At 42.8% G+C, this 24,269-nt stretch overlaps 1 long non-coding RNA gene across 1 annotated transcript; it reads left to right on the forward strand.

The window, feature by feature from the left end:
* Window positions 1-2,026: 2,026 nt before the first annotated feature.
* LOC123154388 (uncharacterized) lies at window positions 2,027-5,088 on the forward strand. Its single transcript, XR_006476825.1, has 4 exons — window positions 2,027-2,379; window positions 2,476-2,690; window positions 2,930-3,155; window positions 4,060-5,088. It is a non-coding gene; the product is annotated as an uncharacterized lncRNA (long non-coding RNA).
* The last annotated feature ends 19,181 nt before the right edge of the window (window positions 5,089-24,269 follow it).

Below are 24,269 nucleotides of genomic sequence, written 5' to 3' on the forward strand. Positions count from 1 at the left end.
TTTTTTTTTAGATTAGTTATCTATTTTGCTATGTAATGAAAATCCACGAACATGTCTAATATATGCCCAAGTTTGCTGAAATTTAGTCGTGTTTAGCCGAACTTCGCCGAAATTTGCTATAGTTTTTTTTAATCGCGCCTGGGGCGGCCCTGGGGCCGGCGGCTGGGGACCAACTTGCCCCAGGCCCATTTACCAGGCGGCGATTTTAGGCGGCCCCTGGAGGGCAACGGCTGGAGATGCTCTCATACCTAGTAAATGAAGGCTGGTTGCACCAGTGGCCTTCTAATTTAGGTGCAATTTGTTGCTGAAAAAAAGTAAGAAAATAATAATCTAGAGGGCATGCATGTGTTCAATGATACGGAAGGTTCGCATGAGTTGAAAAATAGGATGTGAGGGGCTGCATATACTTGATGATGTGAAGGCCTTGTATGTGCTCTACAAAAATAGATAGTGTATTGATACTGGAAAAATAATTATGTAGAGGGTTTTAAAAAACAAGACCATCGAGGGAGAAGCCTGCAGTATCATATATACCTTATATACGCATTAATTATACCTCTTTATTATTTTCAATATACTTCATTAAATATTCTAATATACCCCAATATGAGTTTAATTGAAAAAATATCATCTGCGACGTACTTTTTGTAATATACTTTTTCACGTACAAACACATCAGTATATACGTAAATATTTAAAAATACATAGACGCACATGAATTTTTTTATGAAACTCATTTTGGGATATCTAATAATTACTAATGAAGTATATTAAAAATAATAAAAAGGTATAAAAGATTCATCTATGTGGTATATGAGGAGCGGGAGTACGTACTCCCAGGAGTACACAACCATTTTCCTATATATATATATATATATATATATATATATATATATATATATATATATATATATATATATATATATATATATATATATATATATATACGGCTGCGCTAAAGTGCGCCTGAGCGCAAAGTTGTTAATCGTGCGCTCCGGTCAGACTACGCGCACCACTCCCTCGCCTCTGTAATCAAGGAACCATCGAACCTCGCGTATTTTTCTTCCACCTAGTAGTAAATTTAGTGGAAAACCTAGTAACGATATTAATTTCATTACTCTTGCCTCCCACTCGTTCACGATCCCGCGCACATATGACATAGTAATGAACAATAGGAAACATAGTAAAAGAATTTATTATGTTACTGCTGCCCGATCTTGTTTTATTAGTGTTCGCTTCCATTTCCATGGCTCGTAAAAAACTATGGAATATAGTAATCAACCATCATAACCGTTACTGTGTGGACAATTGTCCTAGTAAATGTATTGAGAATTAGTAGTAATAAGAGTTCTCCAATGGTAAAGCGAGAGTATTTGCTAAAGTAATTGAGCGATTTTTCACATGGCTGATCACTGTAAAGTTGAAAAGTTTCAGGCTGTAGTAACACATAAAATGCAAATTACTACATGTGGCTTGCCACTTACGATCAAAAGAAAGTGTGGAACCACGTGGGGTGGGCTGGATCTGCGGAGGGGTGCACATGCAGTTACTTTTTTCCTAATCTAGTTACGGCTCAATGGGCAGCGCGCATAATCATAATTCTACGCTCTGGCTCACTTTAGCAAGTCTATATATATATATATATATATATATATATATATATACCTATACTAATTTGTGACTCCCAAGAAATTACCACGTTAATTAGTAAATAAGAGCCGTTAATCTCGGTGGGACCAAGTTATAATGGCCAGATTTAATCTAATTAACTATAGAAAAAAGAGAAATTTTCAACCTCAATTTTATAGAAAAAAGAGAAATTCTCAACCGTCAATTTTATGGGTCCAAACTATACTGGCCCAGATTGAAACAATGGTTGTAAAGAGTGGAAAAGCTCTTTCACGAGCGAGCGTGGCAACGCTCGATCCCAATCTCCCTCTCCCCCATGATTCTAATCTTTCTGCTCCCCTGATTTTCTGGTGGGCCTAAAGAGATCTCCCCTCTAATCTCTATGCCCCCCCTGATTTCAACGTGGGCAGGTAAGATATTCCCCGTAATCCCTCTTCCCACGATTAATCTTTCCACTTATCTGTCTCCCCTTCCTAAAGGGATTCCTGTTTGGACGTGGTTGCCCAGCGAACCTGCCTAAAAAAACCGCCTATCCCTAATCAGCGGGAAAGAAAAAAAAATCATAATCTCTCCTTCGCCGCCGCATGATCCTCGCCTGCTTCACGTGATAGTCACGCCGGGCCCAATCAAATCCCACCCCGCCGGCTATCCTCGTGCTGTTCTTGCCGGTGACCATCAGGCAAGATTCCAGACCCAGTCAAATCTCACGTTGTCGGCCATCCTCACGCTGTTCTTGCCAGAGATCTTCAGGTAAGATGCTAAAATACACAGGCTCAGCACTTGATTGATCTCCTCCCTAGATGTGAAAGTACACAAACCTGGGGGCTTATCTCTCCTCGGATGCAGGCGCACTGACGTGAGAACACACGATGGGAAACCTGTACTCGGAAGCTCTATTCTCAGGATCTCAATTTTAATCCCAGCCAACTCTCAGATTGAAAGAAAAACGATTCACGTGGTTCTAGCTGTACATGTGGTGTCAGTGCAGGAGGCATCAAGGTCAGGTTTGAAGTAATCAAGTAACAACGTTAAGGATGTCGCCAAGGGCCTCTGGATGACCTGTAAGACTGTAACCCCTTTTGCTAACGTTAATGGAAATTTTCTGCGATGGCCTTTTCATCGAAAAGACATTGATGCATGGCATGAGGTTTTCCACTAAATTCTCATCCATAACAACAATATATGTTGATATGATTTCATATCTATTTCGTTTTGAGCCTATGGAGGGGGCATGGAGATCGGTTGCTTAGATCTTCTACAGAGGCAGTGTTAGGTAATAATATTTGTGTTCCACTTTCAGGAAAATAAGGAGGAGATATTCAATACAGAGTTAGAGGTGCAATCACTGCATCAGGGTTTGGAGAGTAATTGGGTGTGCTACTGTGTAGCACCAGATCAAGGAAATCACACGGATACGTCTAGGCGAAGATTTTTGCTCTTTTTTGGGGGAATCTTGCAATCTTTGAGTACAGGGCTATTGCTTGGTTGCAGTGGGAACGATCTAATTATTGTCATACAATCTGCATGTATGTATATGGTACAAAACTCTTCGCTAGAATTTACTACCTTTTGGATTACGCATGCACATGTCGTTGAATATGTTTTAATGATTCTTGCAAGTGTGGAATTTATACTCATTATGCTTACACGCATATAGTGTATGTACATCTATAGATTATTTTTTATTCAGCCTTTAGCTGCAGATTGAGTTATTTGTGCATGAATGAGAAATAATAGTTAGTACGCCTCATCTCCTATCGTATTATTATTGATATTTCAGAAGGTAATTAGAGGCAAGATTCTCTAAGTTTCTCAAAATCATATTTAAAAACTGCTATATGCTTCAGGTGAATACATATCTTCTGAGATTCTTCGAGGAGAGAGATTGCTCGGTTAATTTCTTACAATGTTTAGATTCCTGTTTGACTCGACTTGATGCATGCCAGCTGCAGGTCATATACCTGGCAATAGTAATTTTTGGAACATGGGACTCGATTTCCATCTTTAACATGCCTATTCTATATGTTGCCAGGATGTTCCACTTCTGCTTTTAATGTATAATTTGTTGTCAGTCACTACTTACCCCTGGAACTTGCAACTGCTATTCTATTTAACATTTTTGAAAAACGTATTAATTTATCATCTTGCTTTTGTTTTTTTGTATGGACAACCAAACAAAAAATAGTATCAGTTGTTTCAATTTCAGAACATGACAGATTTTATGATCGTTTAGTTATCAGATGCTTAATAACATAGACTATTAGTACCCAAATTTTTTATTTTTTTTAAGCATTGGAATTTCTTTCTGATGTGGCACATGTAATGTTTCCTTTTGCGTTTAACATCAGTTTTAATTACATTGGATGTCCGCTGCAATTTCCTGCACGTAGACTCTTCTATTCCATCTAAAGAAAATACACTCCACTCTAGGTACAATCTTCTACCAAACCATCGCTCATTGTGGTGTATTCTCTCCTTAGTCGACATAACAAAAACCGAGTCCTGGGCACTAGAAAGAGAAAGGTCGTCGGTGAAGAGATAAAAGATGACACTTACTCAGGACTGTGGTGGATAATGCAGAGGTTTCAAACGGTCAACCTGAGCCATGGGAGAAGGACCTGTATGGCCAATATGCATGCCCCATAAACAACACAACTTGAATCTCATCATTAGAGACAAGGCCAAGGACGAGATTGATCTTTTACTAAGGTACTAACATTTTCGTTTGCTGCATACACAGAAATAAGGGTCCAATATTTTTGTAAACTAAAGAGACCACCCTACCTGTTTGTTTGTAACAATAACTGATAATTACAGATGTAGCAGACATGTAAACTGCAGGTGCAGGCATGTAAACTAGAGAAAAGGAGGAATGTCCTTAAGTGTTATTAGTCATAAAATATACTTGCATGTTATTAAATTATTCTCTTACACTGGTTTGTGAGCCTATACTGACCTAGGTTGCTGCACGTACGATTAGCACTATATATTCAAGTTTTCACATGATAGCTCTTTCCTGGCTTCAAACTAATTGAAGTATTTTTCATAAACCTCAAATAATTTGTTTAGCCTATTTCCAGCCTGTATATCTCCTCCATGCCTCAATACACATGTACCTTGCTAGCTAAGGGCAAAGAAACGTTGCCAGGCAGACCACCATCCAATTTGCTGTTCTTGATCATCATCGTTATGGGGTTTGGACGAAACCACGGAAACATGAGAAAGGCCGTACAAGCATGTAATTTCTACATTTGTCATTTATTTGTCACATATTTACCATGATATGATTTGATTTGATTTCTTCTGTATGTTCATAGCCGGGTTCTTATTTTTGACAATAGCAACTACGCCCATCATGTCATGTGACAATTCAATTGCAGGGCTTCGATGAAGATATATATACCACCCGATCTATTTATTCCTCATCGCGTTGTATTCATTTATTTCTCTGTATGGACACTCATGGACTGATTGGGTTCCATTTCTTCAGTCTCATAGCCCAATTCGCTTGCTGTTGTTCAGGTCTTCATGTTCTAATCAGTGGTGGAAGGAAATTTGCACATACTTAATACAAAGGAATGAATATCACCCCAATGTTGGTTAGGGTAGCTATCTTTTTTAAATTTTATTCAATAAAGTTTAGTAATGCAGTTGGCACCAAAGAACACAAAAACGATTATAAGGTAAAATATCGATATTGGAGTGGCACCAAAGAAAATAAAAACACTACAAGTCACTTGAAAAACTTTGATGTCCGTTTGCAATGTCAACATAATTTCTGAGACATTTTATGTGTTCCTTTACCAAAGTCTACGGTAAAATAGAAATGGTAACAACCTGCTTTTGTTTTTTAGGTAAAAATTTTCATGGGAAGGACGAGTGGAAAGTTTTGGTCTGATCAAGCTTGCGTTTGGTTGACATTACTATTTTGACTCTGCTGAAATTCTAACGTACGACAGAGAGAAACAAATAGTATATCAAGACAATTGTCCAGTAAGACTGAGTTACAATGGCTTATTCAAGAAGATTATTTCTTGCAATGTGACATTATAACAACTTAGATCGATTTGCATAAAGGAAAATGTTAACACATAAAATGCTACGAGTATTAATTTCCCGCTCAAGGACAAAGACTAGCATAACATAGGATACACTTAAAAAAGTATAATAAATTCCACTATTTACTGTATGAAGAACATGTGGAAGTGTAGTATGCTTAGCCTACTTGCTCATTAGTAATGATTAGGCTCATTAGTAGTTAGTCTATTAAAGATTTCTCCTAAACCTCTCAATATATAATGTTACAGTTTATCGTTTAGAGTATAACACACAACTACAAAGCTTCCAGTGAAACATTTGTCTTGGAAGCATTGCAAAGTGCAATCTCAAGTTTCAATCTTTTGTATATGTCACAATTTTTTTTTGTCCATCTCAGGAATAAACTTCTTCAAAGTACCTACTTAGTAATTATATTATTAAAAGTGCACACAAACTAGCCCGTGCACACGCACGGGTTGACGACTAGTGTATTCTAATTTGATACTTTTTTTATTCTTGGTGATCTGGCAGTTTGCTGTTTGTTTGAGGGAAGGAAAGAGAGGTACCGTTCCTTCTACATTGGCCCGTGTTGTTTCTCCGTGTGTAACAAAAGTTGAGCTAAGATTAGCGCGTGGGGTGCCTAAGCCTCAGGTCTACCCATGCGCTTTTCTAAAACACAGGCTGTTCGGGATTCCTTTTTCTAGGGGTGGCTGCTGGGGCAAACCCTATTTGGCGCTGCAGGCGTGGGTTAAAGACAATTTTCCTAACTGGCGCCTGGAGCCGCGTTAACTGGGCTGCCCATTTATCTGTAGGTTTTCTTTCTCCTGTTTCCAGAAACGCGAAAGAATTGCGGGAGGAATGAGTCGATCCCGTGACCTCCTATAATACAGCGCGACAGGTTAACCACTCGGCCACACTACATCATCTAACATTGTTCATCTTTCGCGTTCTTTATTAGCTCTACATTTCCGTTCCTTTTTTCTTCCTTATTTTTCAAATCGACGAAAACAATTCAATGTTTTGAACTTATTTTCCAAATGGATGAACATTTTTGCGAACTTGATTTTTCAAATTGATGAACTTTTTCTTAAAAATCGATGAACTTTTTTCATTTTTCGATGAACTTTTTTCGAATCGATTAACTTTTTTCAAAATACATGAACTTTTTTCGAAAATCGGTGAACTTTTTTTTAATTTGATGAACTATTTTTCAATTCGATGAACATGTTTCAAAAATTGATGAACCTTTTCTAAATCAATGAACTTCTTTTTCAAAACTGATGAATTTTTTCAAAATTGAATATTTTTTTCAAAATTGAATATTTTTTAAAAAAGCGATGAAATTTTTGCAAAATCGATGAACTAATTTTGAAAATGATGAAAATTTTCCAAGTTTTGAACTTTTCCCATATTCATGGAAATTCTTTGAATTCGTGAACTCTTTTTTAATTCGTGGTTTGTTTTGAAATCTGCAAAATTTCAAATTTTCTTCACATTTTTTTCAAAAAACACGTTTTTCGAATTTGTTTATGCAGTAAATAGCGTGGTTATACTTACTTCTTAAATAGTTTAAGCCCCAATTATTCAGTAGAGCCTGGTTAGTAGAGTGGTTGGTCAACACACACCAGAGGTTGATGTTGTGAGATTGAATCCTCATGGGGAGCCTTATTTTTACGCTGTTTTTAGCGCTTTTTAATGAATTCCGTTGTGTTGCGTGTACTGGAATGGGCCAATATTGAAACCGGCCCAACCAATGATGGACTTATTTTATGCAATTGTGATGGCACTTTCCCATCATAGATGCTTGTACGTGCTAGGCTGGAGACGTGAAACACAATATATGCCTACACACAATATTTTTTGTATCTAACGTGATATCTTTAAATCTCAGCCGTTTATATTAAAATTTGATGGTTGAGATAATTTAATATGTGTCGATAAACGTGATGACTTGTTTGCCTCTTGTCTTAAGTATATAATAGATAGAAGATAACGGATTTGAAAAAAAGTTCATTGATTTTCATTAAAAAATCAAAATTACTTATTATTCACAAATTCAAAGTTCATTCGATTTAAAAAAAAGTTCATCGATTTTGATAAGAAGTCCATGCATTTGAAAAAGAAGAAGGAAAAAAGGAACAAACAAAAAAGAAAAATAAAAAGAAAGAAAAAGAACAAGGAAGAAAAGAGGAAAAAGGTAGTAACAAATCACATGTTACTTGTCTGGCTAGCAACCCTAGTGAAAGTGCGTTATATCGACTAGAGGGGGGGTGAATAGGCAATTTTTATGAAAGTCTTCAAAACGTGGAAGTTTTGAAGACAAACAATAGAAATAAACCTATTACCATGCAGCGGAAGGTAGACTACACTAGGCAAACCATAGTCAAGTATTCAATGGAGTGAAAGCACAATGACTAATAACAGCAATGTAGTAAGGATCAGATAGGAAGATATTATGAAGCCAAACAGAACACACAGTCACTCAGTGAAGACAAAAGATAGAGCAATCATACAATGACTTCACAAGGAGTAACAGTAAGTAAAGGAAAGGGAAGGATGAAACCAGTGACTCGTTGAAGACAATGATTTGTTGGACCAGTTCCAGTTGCTGTGACAACTGTACGTCTGGTTGGGGCGGCTAGCTATTTAAACCTGACGACACACAGTTCCGGACACCCAGTCCTGAACACGCAGCTCAGGACACCCAGTCCTCACCGTATTCCCCTTGAGCTAAGGTCACACAGACCTCGCCCAATCACTCTGGTAAGTCTTCAAGGTAGACTCCCAAACCTTCACAGACTTTGTTCACCGGCGATCCACAATGACTCTTGGATGCTCAGAACGCGACGCCTAACCGGCTGGAGGATTCACAGTCCTCAAGTGTAATAAGTCTTCAGATCACACAGACAAGAAAACTTAAGTGATGCCTAACACTCTTTGGCTCTGGGTGGTTAGGGCTTTATCCTCGCAAGGAATTCTCTCTCAAAGTCTTCGAGGTGGGTTGCTCTCAAATGACAAAAGCCGTACTCTAACTCTGAGCAGCCAACCGTTTATGGTTGTAGGGGGTGGGCTATTTATAGCCACTAGGCGACCCGACCTGATTTGTCCGAAATGACCCTGGGTCACTAAGGAACTGACACGTGTTCCAACGGTCAGATTTCAAACTCACGCGGCAGCTTTACTTGGGCTACAAGCAAAGCTGACTTGTCCGACTCTGGACAAGTTTCACTCTCATAGTCTTCACTCGAAGACATAGGTTTTGGTTAAGCATCACTTCAGTCATTCTGACTGGTTCACTTGGACCCCACTTAACAGTACGGTGGTTCTATGAGTCAACAAAGAAGAAAAAGAACTACGAAAGATCTAAGTCTTCGAGCTCCATAGGCTTCATGCGATGTCTTCTCTTGCCATAGTCTTCAATGTGAATATCTTCATATACCACCTTTGACATCAATGTCTTCATACATTTTTAAGGGTCATCTCTGGTAGGAAAACCGAATCAATGAGGGACTTCTACCTATGTTATCCTACAATTCTCACAAACACATCAGTCCCTCAACTAGGTTTGTCGTCAATACTCCAAAACCAACTAGGGGTGGCACTAGATGCATTTACAATCTCCCCCTTTTTGGTGATTGATGACAAACTAGTTGAAGTTTTCAACGGGGAATATAATATGTGAAATTTTAAAGGATAAGGAATTGTCTTCATAAATTGCAAGGGCTCCCCCTGAAGATGTGCATATAAGTAATTTGCTTTTGGAATGCAAATGCACATGGCAGGTTGTGCTTGTGGAGATCCTCTTCAACTTATGATGACAATCCACTATGCATGTGAAGGTATGTGAAGATAATGACATGCATAATGGAAAATGGACGTCTGCAAAATGATCTAAGTGCGGAATTTATCGTCGCACATGCGGAATTTATCATCGCATCACAAAGTGGCAAATAAGTAGTAGATGACCATCGAGTTTAAGTGTTACAACTCAAAGAACCAAATGTATCAAAATGAGAGTTCTAAACACGAAGCAAAATATAAAGCACCCGCCTATATGGACCCGCTTGAAGACTATCAAACTCATATGCTTCTCCCCCTTTTGTCAGTAAGGACCAAAAAGGTTTGAAGACATAGAGCATCTACTCGTTCCCATGAAGAGTAGGTGAAGCAGCAGGGTCGTCGGTGGTGTTTGGCGGTGCAGAAGAACTTGGAGCGGTGTCGAAGCATGCTGAAGGAGGTGGCGGTGAAGTAGCATCGTCTTCATCCTCGATCACTCTGGCATTCACAGTTGCAGCAGAGGAAGAGAACTCAGAGTCTTCAAGAGATGGAGTTCGTCGCAGCACTGCCCTTCGAGGAGGTGTGGAGTCAAACTTGAAGCATTTAGAGAAGCCATCCTCTTGAAGATCATCTTCAGAGCACATCAGCGTCAGCCCTTTCCATGTGCGTCGAGAGGTTTCATGGGCAACAAAAGCATTCTTAGTGGCAAGATTGCGAATGCGGTTGACATCCACCAAGAGGCTTTGCATTTGGCGCTTCAGCCAGTCATGATGCCTATCCTGTTTCTGATGAAGAGCCACCAGAAGCTCTCGGTCATTAAGAACACGAGTGCGCTTCTTGGGTCGTTGGGCAGTTGTGCTGTCGGTGGCTTCAGTGAGAGCAGGATGCGGTGCATGTGTATTGCCAGCCAAAGGATACACACGAGTGAGTGCTTCAACTCCTTCAATGTTCTGAGAAAAACTTTGATGCTCTGCATTCTGAAGACTTAGAGGTTCCTTGGCAGGCTCAGGATAAATGGCTTCAATAGACATATCCACATCAGGCAGAAAGATCCAATGATTGCGAGCAGATGGCTGATATGAGATAGCGGAGTGAAGTTTGATCAGCCGCATTATCCATGGAGCGTGGAACTTCAAGCCAAAAAGATCAGAGCCTGATGCAGCAAGTTGGCGGATGAAGAAGTCCTGTGCATTGAAGCATTTGCCATGAAGAATATAGAAAACCAAGGTCTTCATTGCACCTTCCAGCTTGGCATGTGGAGAATGTCCTTTGATGGGCCAGAGAGTTCGCCTTATGATATGATAAATAGTCCTTGGCAGATACTCAAGGTCTTCAACAAGGAACTCCTTGGGATACGCATCATCTTGGGGAAATGGCTTCATCATACTGAGCATCTGACTCATATTAGGTTCAGGCTTCTGAAAGATGCTCTCCACGGCTTCACTGTGAAGCTGACAGCCAGTTTCGTAGAGATCACCAGGAGTGGGTAGACCAGTGAGCTCAGTGATGTCAAAGGCTTTGGCTTCATGATGAATGTTTCCTGTCATCCACTCCAGGACCCAAGTCTTCGGATCTCTGTTGTATCCGCGGATGTGAAGTGTGTCATAGAATTGGAGCAGCAACTCTTCATTCCAATGCTCTTGGTCAGTGACGAACGACAGCAGTCCAACCTCTTTGAAGCAATCCAGAGCTTCTTCCAGACAGGGCAGACCAGCTATTGCTTCAATGTCAAGATGCTTATGTGGGAAGATGCGACCTTGATTGTATAGAATGCAGGAGTAATAGCTTCGCTACGGATAGCTCCAGAACCGATCAGATGATATTCTTTCCCTTGAGTAGGGGTTCCTGGAGCTATTGAAGAAAGTGTTGTCTGCTCTGAAGCCATTGATATTAAAGGATTCAGGTGCTGATGCAGGACTTGGAAACCTGGGCAATCTTGGGATTGACTTCTGTACCTGAGGCTTGTGCTCAACATGATAGTCGAACTGAGGACCAGCAGCAGGCGCAGGAACAGAAGCAGTGGGATCAGTGGCTTCGCTGACTTCTGGTGCTTGGGTTGGTGAAGGCTCCACATTAGCTTCAGCCATGACAGCGTCAGTGGCTTCATTGGTGTTGGTGGTGGCAGCCTCAAGATTTTCAACCTCCACTTGATGACCTGGAGGGTCGGTCACAGTCATGTTCTCCTCGAGAACAACTTCTTGGTGGGACAGGGGAGTAGCAACTTTTGGGGTTTCTTCTTCGTCGGCTGATGCATCCAGAATGTCTTCAGCAGCTTTAGCTTCAGACTCAGAGACTGGAGGCCTTGGTCCTTTGCGAAGCCTGCGTAACGCTGGCAACGCCTGTGGAGTTGGAGTTGGCTGGGCCTCAAAGTCTTCTTCCTCTTGTGCTTGTGGGCGATCAGCCCATGATGCATCCTGAGCAATTGGCGTCAAAGGACGACCAATGCTGATGAGCTCGCTATGCATTAGCACATGCGATGATACCTGTTGGTGCTCGAGCTGAGGAAGAACTGCATCATCTTCAACATGGTCATGGTGACCAATGTCTTCAACAGCGATGGGATCAGCTGCTGGAAAGTCTTCAACGTCATGAGCCTCTGTGAAAGTAGGCTCATGGACAGTTAGTTGACGTTCTTGAGGTTCAGCGTCAGGGCGAACCATGGAGATGGGTTCAATAATCAAGGGCTCTGTGGGAGCAGCCCGTTCCTTCTTGGTCTTCCGCTTCTTCTTGGAGGGAGCAGTAGCAGAGGCTTCAGGATGTTTCCTCTTTCTGGCTTCAGCCTCAGCAGTCCTCATTTTCTTCAGCTCTGAAGCGGTTGACCGGGCCTTTGGCTTCGAGCCAGTCATGCTAGTTGGGAAGACAATGGGATCTGCTTCCCGCCTTGGTGCGTTGGGTTCGGCCACAGTGGGCTTCTTCTTCTGCTTAGCAGCCATCCTGGGATCAATCCCCGGACGCCCAAGGGCCTTGCGCTTCTTAGCCTCGTTGTAGCCTTGCACACACTTGTCAGCCAGGCTCTTCATGCGCTCCCGAGAACCCTGAGCTTCTGCGCGTTTCTTGAGAAAGGCTTCTTTGAGCTCGTGCAGCATAATCTTAAAGTTTTTCACCTCTTGTACACTGAGCTTGGCCATATGCTTCTTGAACTGAGCCTTTTCATAGTCAATCTTTTGCTTCAGTTCGATGATGCGCTGAGCGAGAGCTAGCTCTGAAGCAATGGCGCCATGGAAGGCGACACTGAGGCCAATGGGTAGTTGCAGATCTTCGAAGCTGATGTTGGGCGTGTCAAACCACTCATCAATGAAGTTGTGGATGATTGTCACGTCAAAGAGAGGCAGATCATTGAAGATTTCTGCTTCTTCTTTGCTCTTGATGAGTTGCTCAAGAGCGTCATCTGCAAGATCTTCATCACTGGACAGGTCAATGGCATTGTTTCGCAGAATGGCAGCAGCTGTCAGTTCTTGGCCGATGTGTGGCAGAGGCATCTTGACCTTCTGGGGCTTGGAGATGTGTGACAAATCTTCAGACTGCACACTGTCTTCAGGAGGTGCAGTGGCCAGTGGCTTCGCCCGTGAGATTTTTGGTGCAGAGGCAGGCTTTGAAGCTTTTGGCTGCTTCAGCTTCTTTGGCTTCGGCGCTGCAGACGCTTCATCTGATTCAGCGTCATCTGCAGGCTCATTCAAGGCAGTCCCTTGAACCACGATATGGGTGATGAGACCTTCAAGGTTGTAGAAGGGCCCAAGAAGATTGGGTTCAGCTTCGCGAGTTCCATCGGCACGGGGAGCAGAGGGACCAGGGTTGAAGTCTAATCCCAAAGACTTCTTGTTCTGCTTCGCTGAGTTCTTGGCAAACGGGAAGTTGCGCTTGAACAGATTGTCTTCACGGCACCATAGTAGTGACGATGGGTGTGCATCTGCAGGCTGTGGCCCTCGGACCATGCAGGGATAGAAGCCTTGTTCAATGGCTTCTTCTCTGGACCCGGGTTGAAGATTCTTGTATAGGATGTCTCCCCACGGTCGCTTGATGGTGTTTTTCTCAGCATATTCTTGGGTCACAAACCGGTATTTGAACCATTGTTCTGCCCAATATCTTCGAATCCACTGGGTTCGGGTCTTGCGCTGATTATAATCCTCTTCAGGATCTGTCTTGTAAAGTTCTGAGAGGTCATCAGGCAGATCTCTTGATGTTCCGCCACGACGTTGTCTGCCTCCCTTCCTTGCAGATTTCTCTGAAGCCATGAATTTTAAACTAAAAGGCTTCAATACGTTCAAAGGCTTCAAAGGTTTTCGCTTGCTGGACAAACAGGAACTGGCTTCGGGAGAATTTATATGATGTTGTAAGAATTCTGCAAATGAATGCAGACTATGAGAACCAAGAGATTCTCCCACGGACATGTACCTGTGACAGCATTAAGGTGTGAGGGAAGGGGAAGAGGTCATATGCATTCTCAGAAGATTTTGAAGATAAATCAGTTTAGAAGACATTGACCTCATTGTGCGAAGACATTCACTCATAGATAAGGAGTTGGTTCCAGATTTGTACGAATCCATGGATCAGTACAAGTGAGGAATCTAACTACTTTGTGAAGTACAAGTGAATATACTAGGCATATTATGAGATGCAGTATGTAAGAGATCCAACTTGTGTGAACAGAAACTGCTTGTGGTAGAAAGTGACGAAGCTATAGGATCAAAGGGGCTGTAAAAAGGAAGTTTTATTTACCACACGAAGAACTGCTAGACGGAGTGGAAGAGGAGGCCGAGCAGTTCGATCGTCCATGCCCTAACTTGGCGACGGAGGACACCTACGGCGACGGCGGAGAAGACAATGTCCGCGGTCAGCGTGAAGACGGCGTCGGAGAGGTTGCGGCAGTGAAGCGCTTCGTCGCCGGCGTCGTCGAGGGCTAGCGGTGGCGCTAGGGTTCGTGCGAGAGTGGAAGAAGAGATAATGACTGTTGTGAGGCGTGTATTTATAGGTACAGGGGCGGCACTGCGTTATTACATAGGTGCCCCTGGCGATTCACATCTGAGGGACACGTGGCTGTCATGCAGCATATCGGGGGTTGTTCCACGTCCCACGCACGCCTGGATTGTCGGGTGGTCGTTCCCACTTCTCCGGGTTTCAGGTGAAGGAATGAGCATTGAAAACGAACTTAATGTTTGTCTCTGTATCTTTTGCTGACAAGGACGCAGAGAAGACATTTAATAGTTTCAATAGGATGCATATGACTTGGAGAGATAGAGTTTGAGATAGAAAGCATAGAGAGGTTAGGGTCCGATCACATTCACTTAGTTCAAAAGATTCAACAAGAAGACATAGCTATAAGTGAATGCTGTAGAGGACAGAACACTAGTATACATATATATTCAACATAGTGAAGATAATCATGAAGACATGTTGAAATTGAAGCCAAACCAAATGTGAAGACATAGCAAATGTAACGCCACGAGTGAAACACTTCGAGCAGAACCTTTGGTGGTGGCGTTACCCACCGTATAGGAAGTATTAGACCCAGACACAGCGCACAATTATTGTGGTGCTCCGAAGTCAAATTCCACATTAATGTATTCACACTTAGAATGTATGTCTTCATTGATTGAAGATATACTTTACTTCGTGTGTTGCACATCTAAGTCATCAATATGCATAAGTGTTAGGATGTGTGCCTGATCACAGGACATTTGAGGATTCCAAGATATTTAGCTCACACCGTAACTTGCAAAATCTCTTCTCATCCAAGGGCTTGGTGAAGATATCTGCCAATTGCTCTTCAGTGTTGACATGTATGATATCAATATCTTCCTTCACAACATGATCTCTGAGAAAGTGATGACGAATTTCAATGTGCTTTGTCTTCGAGTGCTGAACTGGGTTGTTGGCAATCTTGATGGAGCTTTCGTTGTTGCAGTAGAGTGGCACTTGCCTCAGATGAATGCCATAGTCCTTGAGTGTTTGCTTCATCCACAGAAGCTGAGCGCAGCAAGATCCAGCAGCAATGTATTCAGATTCAGCAGTGGAGAGAGATACACAGTTCTGCTTCTTTGAAGACCAACATACAAGTGATCGTCCCAGAAAATGACATGTGCCTGATGTAGACTTGCGATCCACTTTGTCACCAGCATAATTAGCATCCAAGAATCCAACCAGATCAAACTCTGAGCCCTTTGGATACCATAATCCTAGAGTTGGGGTGTGAGCCAAATATCAAAGAATTCGCTTCACTGCTAAGTGATGCGACTCCTTTGGTGCCGCTTGGAATCGAGCACACATGCAAACACTAAGCATAATATCTGGCCTAGATGCACATAGATAAAGTAAAGAACCAATCATGGAGCGGTATACCTTTTGATCGAACTCTTTACCATTGTCGTCGGGACCCAGATGATGTTTGGCTGGCATTGGCGTTGTGAAGCCTTTGCAGTCTTGCATACCGAACTTCTTCAGGCAGTCTTTGAGATACTTCTCTTGAGATATGAAGATGCCGTTGCGTTGCTGTCGTATTTGAAGACTGAGGAAGAACTTCAGCTCTCCCATCATGGACATCTGATATTGCTCTTGCATCATATATCCAAACTCTTCACTGTACTTCTGATTGGTGCAGCCGAAGATGATGTCATCCACATATATTTGGCACACAAACAGTTCACCATCATATGTCTTCGTGAAGAGAGTGAGGTCGAGGGAACCAGGTATGAAGCCTTTGCTCTTCAGGAAGTATTTGAGTGTGTCATACCAAGCCCGAGGGGCTTGTTTGAGGCCATACAGTGCCTTGTTGAGCTTGTATACCATGTTAGGACGTTTTGGATCTTCAAAGCCAGGCGGTTGTGCAACATACACTTCTTCTTCAATCTTGCCATTGAGAAAGGCGCTCTTCACATCCATTTGATATAGAAGTATGTTATGATGATTTTCATAGGCCAGCAGTATGCGTATGGCTTCAAGTCTAGCCACAGGAGCAAATGTTTCATCGAAGTCAATGCCTTCCACTTGAGTATATCCTTGAGCAACGAGACGAGCTTTGTTTCTGACAACTTGACCATGCTCATCTTGCTTGTTGCGGTATATCCATTTGGTGCCTATTATGTTGTGCTTCCGAGGATCAGGACGCTTAACCAGTTCCCCTACATTATTCAGCTCAAACTGTTGAAGCTCTTCTTGCATAGCTTGAATCCATTCAGGTTCCATGAAGGCTTCTTCAACTTTCTTGGGTTCTGTTATTGAGACGAATGCGAAGTGCCCACAGAAATTTGCTAGCTGAGTTGCCCTTGAATGAGTGAGCGGACCAGGTGCATTGATGCTATCAATTATTCTCTCAATCTGCACTTCATTGGCAACACGAGGATGTACAGGGCGAAGATTTTGCTCTTGCTGATCATTGTCGTTGTTAGAGGGATTGTCTTCAGACTGAGCATTGTCTTCAGGTTGATCAGGTGCGGAGATGATAAGTTCGTCTTCGGGTTGAGCTTCAGAGGGTATGATTTCTCCAGTTCCCATTAGCTTGATTGATTCGCTGGATGGAACTTCATCTAGCACATTTGGCAGGTTTTCTCTTTGTGAACCGTTAGCCTCATCAAATCGCACATCCACTGTTTCAACCACTTTATAATGAAAGAGATTGAAGACTCTGTAGGAGTGCGAATCCTTTCCATATCCAAGCATAAAACCCTCATGTGCTTTTGGTGCAAATTTTCAAGTGTGATGTGGATCCTTGATCCAGCACCTGGCACCAAATACTCTGAAGTAACTGACATTTGGCTTGTTGCCAGTAAGGAGCTCATAAGATGTCTTGTTCAGAAGCTTGTGAAGATAAACACGATTGATTGTATGGCATGCAGTATCAATGGCTTCAGGCCAGAATTTTCTTGGAGTCTTGTATTCATCAAGCATCGTTCGGGCCATCTCAATGAGTGTTCTATTCTTGCGTTCGACAACGCCATTCTGCTGTGGCGTGTACGGGGCTGAGAATTCATGTGTGATCCCCAAAGTATCAAGATATGTATCAAGGCCAGTGTTCTTGAATTCAGTGCCATTCTCACTTCTGATGTGCTTTATCTTGGCGCCATAGTTGTTCATTGCTCGATTGGCGAAGCGTCTGAAGACATCCTGCACTTCAGTCTTGTAGAGGATTATGTGCACCCAAGTATATCTAGAATAATCATCAACAATGACAAAGCCATAGAGACAAGCAGTAGTAGTAAGAGTTGAGTAATGAGTAGGACCGAAAAGATCCATGTGGAGCAGTTCGAAGGGTCGAGTAGTTGTCATGATTGTCTTTGAGGGATGTTTGGCCCTCGTCATCTTTCCTGCTTCACAGGCACCGCATAAGTGATCTTTCTTGAACTTGACGCCCTCGATGCTTATGACATGCTTCTTCTTTGCAAGGGTGTGGAGGTTCCTCATGCCAGCATGCCCTAGCCTTCGATGCCAGAGCCAGCATTCTGAAGCTTTTGCTAGAAGACATACGGCAAGTTGTGGTCCTACTGAGAAATCTACCACGTACAAATCATCTTTCCGATACCCTTCAAACACTAGAGACTTGTCAGATTCCATTAGAACAAGGCAACGATATTTTCCAAACATTACGATCATGTTCAAATCAGAAAGCATTGAGACAGACATTAAGTTGAAGCCAAGGGATTCAACAAGCATGAATTTATCCATGTGTTGATCCTTTGAGATTGCAACTCTACCTAGACCCAATACCTTACTTTTACCAGTGTCAGCAAATGTGATGTGACTCTTGTCGGATGGACGTAAGGTTGAGTCCATAAGAAGGATTCTTTTGCCAGTCATGTGATTGGTACACCCACTATCAATAATCCATTCCGAAGACGCTGGTGTCGTACCCTACAGTGCAGTTAGGGGGATAGGCTTCACGAAGAGAATTGTGAAGCAAAAACATTTGACGAACCAGTGGGTTATGAAAGCTTAGATCCAGATTAGGACTAATAGGGAGAGTAGTAAGCGATTCAGGAACGAAGTACATAGTAAGACCATTCGGGCATTTGATCTTGCACCCTACAAGATGTTTAAGGTCCCCAGCAATAGCGTCAGACGATTTTGGTTTTCTGCTGGAGACCTTTCCCTGCAAAAGAGAGTTAAGCTTTCTTAGCCACCGACATCTTCAAGGGTGGCTTAGAAGCAATAAGTCTAAGTGCAGCATCTGAGAACTATGGCTTTGGAGCCCTAGCAAACAGTCTTGCAGGTGGACAATAGTACTCATAAGAATAAGCAAAATAGTTCTTGGTCTTATGAACATGGCGGTTTGATGAACCGCGCTCATATTCATAGGCCTGAGTATGGTTTCCCTGCAAAACATTTGCGTTAGTGCGACTTGGGTGAGTCCTCTGTCTGTATGAAGCCTTTGGACCGTATGAAGCCTGTGGTCTGGGGTTTGTCTTCTTCATCTGTGGTGTCATGATGACATTCACAGGAAAATTTTCCAAACATCTTTTCGGCACCCAGATCTTCTTCATAGGCGGTCCATTCCTGCAGTTAGTACCAATGTACCTGGCAAACACTTCACCATTCTGATTCTTAAATAGTTTATAGTTTGCATCAAAGGATTCATCAATGACAATGGGGTTAGCACAAGTGAAGCCAGATAGATTGGATGGATCTGCTGAAGGTTCTTTTGCAGCAACCCATGTGGTTTTGGGGTACTGCTCAGGTTTCTAGTAAGAGCCATCGGCATTCATTTTCCTTACGGACCCAACACCCTCTTTCCTAGGGTTTCGGTTCAGGATCTGCCTTTTGAGGACATCACATAGTGTCTGATGCCCTTTGAGACTTTTGTACATCCCTGTTTCAAGCAATGTCTTCAACCTAGCATTCTCATCAGCAATAGCAGTGGTATCCTCAGCAGAGGGGTTAGTTACCACATCAACAGTTGAAGATATTGCAACAGTAGCAGCAGTAGAACAGTCAGCAACAGAAGTAGCGTTGTTACGCTCGATGCATTTAAGACATGGTGGTTCAAATCCTTCCTAAGCGGAACTGATCTGTTTGGCGCGAAGTGACTCGTTTTCCTTTTGAAGATCTTCATGAGCCGCTCTCAATTTCTCAAGATCTTGCTTCCTTTGAAGATAATCATAGGAAAGCTTTTCATGAGTTGTTGAGAGCGTTTCATGACGACTTTCAAGTTCCTCATACTTAATGTGAAGATTTTTTATGTCTTCAATTAAGGACTCAGATCGAGTCATTTCAGCGCCTAACAGATCATCGCTTTTTTCTAATAGTTTTTGAATATGTTCCATGGCTTTCTATTGTTCAGTTGCAATTTTAGCAAGTGTTTTGTAGCTGGGTCTTGAACCACAATCAGAGTCATCGTCACTAGATGTTTGATAGTGAGTAGTGCGTGTGTTTACCTTGGCACCGCGTGCCATGAAGCAGTAGGTAGGAGCGGAGTAGTCCTTGTCATTTGCATCGGTGTCAGTGGTGAAGTCATTGTCTTCAGTGTTGAAGATGGACTTGGCAACGTATGCTGTAGCCAGACTTGCAACGCCTGAATCGGACTCCTACTCAGACTCCACCTCCGCCTCCTCAAAAGCGGACTCCTCCTCTGAATCCATTTCCTTGCCAACAAACGCACGTGCCTTGCCAGATGAGCTCTTCTTGTGTGATGAAGACTTTGAGGAAGACTTGGAAGAAGACTTTGAGTATTTCTTCTTCTTCTTGTCGTCAGAGTCATATTCCTTGCTCTTCTTCTTCTTTTTGTTCTCATTGTCCCACTGCGGACACTCAGAGATGAAGTGGCCAGGTTTCTTGCACTTGTGACATGTTTTCTTCTTGTAGTCATGAGCAGAAGCTTCATCATTCCTTGAGCTTGATCGTGAAGACTTTCTGAAACCTTTCTTCTTGGTGAATTTTTGGAACTTCTTCACAAGCATAGCAAGTTCCCTTCCAATGTCTTCAGGATCATCAGAACTGTTGTCAGATTCTTCTTCAGATGAGGAGACAGCTTTTGCCTTCAAGGCACGAGTTCGCCCATAGTTTGGACCGTAGATATCTCTTTTCTCAGAAAGCTAAAACTCATGTGTGTTGAGCCTCTCAAGTATGTCAGACAGATCGAGTGTCTTGAAATCAGGACGTTCTTGAATCATCAGGGCTAGGGTGTCAAACAAACTGTCAAGTGATCTCAGTAGTGTCTTGACGACTTCATGCTTGGTAATCTCAGTAGCGCCGAGGGCTTGAAGCTCATTTGTGATATCAGTGAGTCGATCAAACGTGAGCTGGACATTCTCATTGTCATTTCGCTTGAAGCGGTTGAAGAGGTTGCGAAGAACACTGATTCTCTAATCTCTGTGGGTTGAGACGCCTTCGTTGACCTTGGAGAGCCAGTCCCAGACTAGCTTAGATGTTTCCAAAGCACTCACGCGGCCATACTGTCCTTTGGTTAGATGACCATAGATGATATTCTTGGCAGTAGAGTCCAGTTGAACGAACTTCTTGACATCAGCAGCAGTGACACCTTCTCCAGCCTTGGGAACGCCGTTCTTGACGACATACCATAGGTCGACATCAATGGCTTCAAGATGCATGCGCATCTTATTCTTCCAGTAGGGATATTCAGTTCCATCGAAGACGGGGCACGCAGCGGAGACTTTAATTATCCTTGCAGTCAACATAGCTAAAACTCCAGGTGGTTAAACTGAATCACACAGAACAAGGGAGTACCTTGCTCTGATACCAATTGAAAGTGCGTTATATCGACTAGAGGGGGTGAATAGACGATTTTTATGAAAGTCTTCAAAACGTGGAAGTTTCAAAGACAAACAATAGAAATAAACCTATTACCATGCAGCGGAAGGTAGACTACACTAGGCAAACCATAGTCAAGTATTCAATGGAGTGAAAGCACAATGACTAATAGCAGCAATGTAGTAAGGATCAGGTAGGAAGATATTATGAAGGCAAACAGAACACGAAGTCACTCAGTGAAGACAAAAGATAGAGCGATCATACAATGACTTCACAAGGAGTAACAGTAAGTAAAGGGAAGGATGAAACCAGTGACTCATTGAAGACAATGATTTGTTGGACCAGTTCCAGTTGCTGTGACAACTGTACGTCTGGTTGGGGCGGCTAGGTATTTAAACCTGAGGACACACAGTCCCGAACACCCAGTCCTGAACACGCAGCTCAGGACACCCAGTCCTCACCGTATTCCCCTTGAGCTAAGGTCACACAGACCTCGCCCAATCACTCTGGTAAGTCTTCAAGATAGACTCCCAAACCTTCACAGACTTCGTTCATCAGCGATCCACAATGACTCTTGGATGCTCAGAATGCGACGCCTAACCGGCTGGAGGATTCACAGTCCTCAAATGTAATAAGTCTTCAGATCACACAGACAAGAAAACTTAAGTGATGCCTAACACTCTTTGGCTCTGGGTGGTTAGGGCTTTATCCTCGCAAGGAATTCTCTCTCAAAGGCTTCGAGGTGGGTTGCTCTCAAATGACAAAAGCCGTACTCTAACTCTGAGTAGCCAACCGTTTATGGTTATAGGGGGTGGGCTATTTATAGCCACTAGGCAACCCGACTTGATTTGTCTGAAATGACCCTGGGTCACTAAGGAACTGACACGTGTTCCAACGGTCAGATTTCAAACTCAGGCGGCAGCTTTACTTGGGCTACAAGCAAAGCTGACTTGTCCGACTCTGGACAAGTTTCACTCTCATAATCTTCACTCGAAGACATAGGTTTTGGTTAAGCATCACTTGAGTCATTCTAACTGGTTCACTTGGACCCCACTTAACAGTACTATGGTTCCTATGACTCAACAAAGAAGAAAAAGAACTACGAAAGATCTAAGTCTTCGAGCTCCATAGGCTTCATGCGATGTCTTCTCTTGTCATAATCTTCATTGTGAATATCTTCATATTCCACCTTTGACATCAATGTCTTCATACATTTTTAGGGGTCATCTCTGGTAGGAAAACCGAATCAATGAGGGACTTCTACCTGTGTTATCCTGCAATTCCCACAAACACATCAGTCCCTCAACTAGGTTTGTCGTCAATACTCCAAAACCAACTAGGGGTGGCACTAGATGCACTTACACCTAGCAAACTCTGAACGTGGAGGTCCCATGTTAGAGTCACACACACGCCCAATTTTTTGTAGTTTATAAAAGCAAGATGGGCCAAAGCTCATTTAGAAGCACCTTCAGGCGCCTGTTTGCAAATGGGCGCTGAAGCGCCAAATAGGATCGCCCCTTTTGACGCTCAGCGTCAAATTGGAATTGCCCATCTCACGATACATGCCCATGCTAGCTTGCATGAGTTAAGCTTCAAAAAACATGGCAGGTTAGCTTGGTTGTTAGTTTCATGGTGTACACAACTGATTTAGAAACTGGGTGCTAGCATTACCGTTTGGAATTAACTGGCATAAAATAGTGTTGCTGGTGAAGGTGATGGCCGTGGGGCTGGAAGAGAAGGTGGAGCTTTAGTCCAATGGGCCATCCAAGAAGATAAGGCTTTCCACAAGCTTTAGTGCCCGAAAGGGGATGGTGCGCAAGTTGGACTACATGCGCCTTCATTGTCCCTGTTCTTGGTCTATACAATATCTTTCTCTACCTATATTATTTTTCCCCTATGAACAGAAATATGGCCTATTTTCAAAACTTTTCCTGAGATAGAAGAAAAAAATATCATCAAGCGATTAAAGAATGAGAGTAATATATGGGTAGAAGGCAATGATAATTCAAAAGGTTTGATATATGATTACTTTTCTGGGCTTTTTGCTAGTGACTCAGGGATTCCAGACCCAGACTTGCTAGCCTCTGTTAAATCAGTGGTCTAGGAGAATATGAACGAAATTCTGATTGCCCCTTATATAGAAGAAGAAGTGAAAAAAGCGCTATTTCAAATAGGAGACTTGAAAGCACCTGGTACGAATGGACTTCATGTTGTATTTTTAAAGTTGTTTTGGCATATTATCAGTGACGAACTTGTAGGGAAACGTTGCATGGAAAACAATTTTTTTACGCACACGCAATGATCTATCCATGGAGATGCATAGCAATGAGGGGGAGAGTGTGTCTATGTACCCTTGTAGACTGTAAGCAGAAGCGTTAGACAACACAATTGATGTAGTCAAACTTCTTCGCGATCCAACCGATCAAGTACCGAATGTATGGCACCTCCGTGTTCAGCACACGTTCAACGAGGTGACGTCCTCACCTTCTTGATCCAGCAACAAGACGGGCGAACTAGTAGATGAGTTTCGGCAGCACGACGGGGTGGTGACAGTGATGGTGAAGCTATCTCCGCAGGGCTTCGCCTAAGCACTACGGAAATATGACCGGAGGTGTAAACGATGGAGGGGGTGCCACACACGGCTAAGCAATTGTTCTGTTGTGTGCTAGGCACCCCCCCTCCCACATATATATAGGTGGGAGGAAGGGAGGAGCAGCCAAAGGAGGCGCCCAATGTCGGTGTCAAAACCGTCCGATCTCGGGTAGGGGGTCCCGAACTGTGCGTCTGAGGATCGAAGGAAACAGGAGTCAAGGGTGACATGATGTTTACCCCAGGTTCGGGCCCTCTTGATGGAGGTAAAACCCTACGTCATGCTTGATTGTATTTGATGAGTATAGGGGTTACAAGAGTCGATCTACCTCGGGATCGTAATGGCTAAACCCTAGATGTCTAGCCTATGTAATTTGTCTTAGCCTCTATGGACTAACCCCTCCAGTTTATATAGACACCGGAGGGGTCTAGGGTTGTACAGAGTCGGTTTTACAGAGAAAGGAAATAATGCACCCGAACGCTAAGCTTGCCATCCACGCAAAGGAGAGTCCCATCCGGACATAGGGAAAGGTCTTCCGCCT

The sequence above is a fragment of the Triticum aestivum genome, chromosome 7A (genome assembly GCF_018294505.1).
Source record: "Triticum aestivum cultivar Chinese Spring chromosome 7A, IWGSC CS RefSeq v2.1, whole genome shotgun sequence".
NCBI lineage: Eukaryota > Viridiplantae > Streptophyta > Magnoliopsida > Poales > Poaceae > Triticum > Triticum aestivum.